This window comes from Montipora capricornis, chromosome 4 (genome assembly GCF_036669925.1).
Source record: "Montipora capricornis isolate CH-2021 chromosome 4, ASM3666992v2, whole genome shotgun sequence".
NCBI lineage: Eukaryota > Metazoa > Cnidaria > Anthozoa > Scleractinia > Acroporidae > Montipora > Montipora capricornis.
This window is the reverse complement of record NC_090886.1, coordinates 13566777-13571776: the sequence shown is the minus strand read 5'-3', so window position 1 is coordinate 13571776 and position 5000 is coordinate 13566777. Positions and strand designations below refer to the sequence as shown.

At 38.9% G+C, this 5000-nt stretch overlaps 1 pseudogene; it reads left to right on the top strand.

Moving 5' to 3' along the window:
* The window catches only part of LOC138046133 (uncharacterized), a 7944-nt pseudogene extending 3113 nt beyond the window's left edge, over window positions 1-4831 (top strand).
* The last annotated feature ends 169 nt before the right edge of the window (window positions 4832-5000 follow it).

Sequence of the window (5000 nt, the reverse complement as noted above, 5' to 3'; positions counted from 1 at the left end):
GGGCATCATATGGGGGTCGACTTTATTCTCGGTTCTCGCCCTTTCTCCGAGAGGTTTTTTTCCGGGTACTGTTGTTTCCCCCTCCCCTTAAGAACCAACCCGTCCAAATTCCAATTCGATCTATATTTAAGCCTTTTTGGGAGTGTGATAAGATCGTCGTGTGAAAGCTCGTTTTGTACGCGCACGAGCTCATGTGCGCCCTAATGACGCGAAAATCGTGACAGGGATGCGCAATTCCTTAGTATTGCATTGCGCATCCTCACTGCGCACGATTTTCGCGTCATTAGCGCGCACATGAGCACGTGCGCATACAAAACGTAAGAGATTTCGCTCAAACTAAACCCGATAGCGAAATAAATGCTCCTTTTCTTTCAAATGAGCACGGTGACCGCCGATTTTTTTTTTCAAGTATTTGCTAAGAACAGTCTAACATTGCATTTTTTTAATATTCATATCATGAATTTAAATTATGCCAAGTTTCCAAAAAAGTTTGATAGTAGAACAATTTCAAGTGAATTACCTTAATTAAACGAGAAAACCGGCATGTGAAAACACGGTCATTTTTAATCCTTGTTTCCGGTCAGCCGCTAGTATTTAACTCAAAACTCTTTGCTTTGTTCAGCTTGGAAGTTAATGCTACTGCTTAGACAAACCTGAAAAAGAATATTTCCAACATTTTAACAGAGAAGCGCACTGGAGGTATGCAAAATCGCGGTTTGAGAAAGGAAACACAAAGGTGGCGATGATATTCAACAACAGCCTATTTTATTTATTTATTTATTTACTTATTTTGACCGTCCGTTCCCGCAATGTGGCACTTAGAACTCAGCGGGGAATGCAAGTGAAAGTTTTATCCAGCTAAAATATATAGCTACATTTTAATTTGTTTAAAGGCTTCAACCGAAACGTTACCCACTACAGCCATACACAAAAAATGTAAGGCGTAGTACAACATAGACCAGATGTTATATCCCACACCTTGTATATCTCAAAGGACCCCGAAGCACTGTGGCAACATTTAATCGACCTGGTGAATGACGTTCACGTACTGTCAATTCTTCGACAAAAAGTTACAGCTTTTTTTCTCCCACGCGACGTAAGACACGAATATGACTGAACAAGAAGTGAAAATCACAGAGAAAGCTGACGCCTTACCAGGAGAACGCATACGAGCTGTTGGCATGTGTTTTTACAAGCCTGTCATGGAACTCATCCCTGGGAACAGTTACAGATTATATCACAACCCCCAAAACCCACGAGATGCCTCATGTATCGAAGTCAAAGACCGGACGCGCGTTAGAGCTACCTTGAACAAAAACGCAGCTCGACTTCTTGCCAAGTACTGGGACAAAAACATTGTCGAGGAGCCGACTTGATTTGTATCATTAGAATTTTTTTTTCCTTAAGCTTGGTCCTTGAAGATGCGAGATGGAGTCGCGGAGACTCTGACCCATGTGGTTCCTGGTGTGTGAGCTGCCAGAAAAGAAAACCGAGTAGGATTTAATAGCCCGCAAGCATGCATGCTCCTTCTTAGGCAAGCACGGTTGTGTGCGAATTGAAACAGAAACTAAAGGAAACCCAAGGTCAGTTTTTACAGCAGTGTGGCCACCGTTTGAAAATGTAACATACTGCAAGGGATGCAGCTTGTTAGTAATGAATAACCGCTGCATGATGTTGGACGGTTTAATGTACAATCAAACGGTTTAAAATCTATAAAACAATCTTTAGCGCTAACTGACCCGCTTCCTGAGATCGTTGAAGTTCGGTGTCGCTCATGCCTCCTTGTTGTAATTAACAAAATTGTATAACGATACGCCCTTATATGAGAGAAATCTTTTCAGACAGTTCTGCGTCCTGTGTCCGTCTTTATACTAGACGAATTTAATAGACGCAGAAAAAAATGTTTGCCCAAGTTCGTCCCAGAAGGATTTTGCGTCTTCTATAGCTCATCTCCTCTTTCCACTAGACGTATAATAGGACAGACGCATAATTCGTCTAGACGGATTATGCGTCTCTAGCATAGAAACGGCCAGTGAGCAAACGTTTGGAAAGGAAATTAGAAGAGTTGCAAACAAAGACGAAGTCGAAATTAAGACATTTCTGCAGGCGAAAAAATTCACATCAACTAGATCTCTCGTGGTCACTTAAGAAACATCTTATAAGTATGGGAATCTGCCGTTTCGGTGTTTCGTGATTTAGTTAACTCCGGAGAATCTTGATCTCTGCTGCTAGTAATGCGATCGTCGTTCCTGGCCAGTTTTGACCAGTAAGACATTATGTACAACCTCAGAAAACCCATCATGCCACGATAAAAGGTTTACATTATTTATTTTTTTAACATCACTGGAGGAATATTTTGTTTATGTTCAGTCTTTCGCTCAAGTGCGAAATACGCATGCCCAGCAGGTACTCAACTTACTTAGGGCTTACTGTAAGTGACAACCTAAGATGGAGTGCCCATGTAAATGATCTTATTAAGAAAGCTATACTTCTTAGTACAGCTGAAACAGGCACAATTGTCGCCAGTATATTTAGCACTTTTTTTATACAACGTGTGTACGATCTACGATTGGCTATGCAATACCAGTATTCTATAATGCCCTGCCGCAGTATCTAATTAATGAGCTTTTACGTATCAAAAAGAGGGCGATGTCAATTATTATATTGCCAGAGTCCAGTTACAGTGATACTTGCAAATTAAATGTTTGGGGATAACACCCTTGCTAGTCCACCATTGCCAACTGTGCAACACATTTTCAATCACCATAACTTCCGACAAAAACCATAAGCTCTTCAAAACTAATCCTAACCTGACCCTAATTTTCTCTAGACTTCATTTAGGCTACAAGAAACGTTTTTTCAATTCATCTGAGTGCGTATTCAACCGAAAAAACGAGGATCACCAATTTAATTCATTTAACCTAGGTAAAAACATATTCAACCTAAGAACGGATTTTACCGGCAACACATATACATGTATATACATGGTTATCTGGATAAACATGTTCATAGATAGATAGATAGATAGATAGATAGATAGATAGATAGATAGATAGATAGATAGATAGAATGGATAGGATAGAAAAAGTTTACTTAAACACGATATTTTCATCAAATTTACATACGTATTTTACATAGAAAATCTGTTCTACCTAAAAGCCGTGTATAATATATAAGGATATATACGTTTAAAAAATCAATGACGTTAAAATACTTTAAACAAAATTGCACATATGTGATAATACAAAGCTATACATAGATATACATGGTTATAAATAGATATACATGGACAACATGGAAATACATGGTTATAAATGGAAATATATGGACATATATGATACTACACAGCTATACATGGATAAACATGGTTGTACATGGTTATACATGAATACATATTAATAAATGGCTATACAAGGATACACATGGCTGTACACGGCTATACAAGGCTGTTCATGGATATACATGGATATACAGGGCTGTACATTGATATACATGGGTGTACATGGATATACATAGGTATACATGGATATACATGGCTGTACATGGACATACACGGGTATACATGGATATAGGGGAGGCAGTGTTGCCCAGTGGTTAGAGCGCTTGCCTTGAGATTCGGAGATCCCGGGTTCAAGACCCGCTCTGACCCTTCGTTGAATTTGATCCTGGTAGTCCCTGGTTCAACTTCCCATCTGCACTTGTAAATAGCAAACTGGTTCGCCTCCAGCCAGTTGGGATTCTTAACAGTTGTTGTTGTTGTTGTTCTGTTCTGTCGTTTCGTTGTGTTTCATTGGCCCTAAAAAGCCCCTATGGGGAGCGGTCAATTAAGTATGTATTGTATTGTATATACATAGGTATAAATGGATGTACATGGCTGTACATGGATATACATGGATAAACATGGGTATACGTGGATATGCATGGCTGTACAAGGCTTTCCATAGATGTACATGGGTATACATGGATATCAATAGCCATACATGGATATACTTGGGTATACTGGATATTTAACAGTTATTCTACGAGGGTGCGCTGGATATGAAATGATATATATAACCAGGATGAACACTTACACTACTTACAATACTAATATTATACTTACATACATATACATTGCACTGCTCATACTTACAGTATTTATACAAGCAAGCAGGATAAACACTTACACTGCTTACAATACTAGCATTATAATTTTTGTTTTTATTAATTTATTTGTTTTTTTACTTACAAATCGCTTCCTCTACTTACACGACTCGGTTTTGATAATTCATGATATCATGCTCAACCTCATTCAATAATTGTTTATTAGACTCACTAGTCTCGCTCTCAAGCAACGTTTCTTTTGGATTTTGTACATGCAACCGAGGCTAATGAGTCTAATTAGCACGAAAACATTATAATTTTTTTTTGGCCGCCCTTTATGCATTCGGTCTATGGGTGTAATTTTTTTTGGAGTATCATTGCTTACTCTTACTGCTATAAGTTTTGACAGACTTCTCGCCTTGTTGTTGGGGCTAAGATATAGGCAAGTGGTAACTTTAAAAAGAGTATGGGTCGAGTCTTTACTGCTGTCTTTTAGCTATGACGGGAATGCAGCTGCATCCTTATATAGCTTTCGTATTGCTGCACGCACTGGCTACATTCTGCTGACAATTTGTGCACCAACTTCAATCTTCTGTTACACGAAAATATATCTTACGCTTCACCATCCGACCAAGCTACAGACCAAGACCGCGTTCACCAAAGGGAAACAAATGGACGAGGAGTTCGACTGAATATATCGAGACACAGAACGACTGTATCCAGTGCGCTTCGGGTTCTGATAACATAAGTGCCTTGTTATTTTCCATTTGGGATACTAGTTACCTTTATTTTTAATCACTGGAACACGTATGCCGTGGGTTGATATCGCAACAAGGCATCAAGTTACAATACCCATCAAATAATGAAAAAAATTTGACGAACTAAAATGCTCTCTGATAGAATTCAGTAGGAGTTAC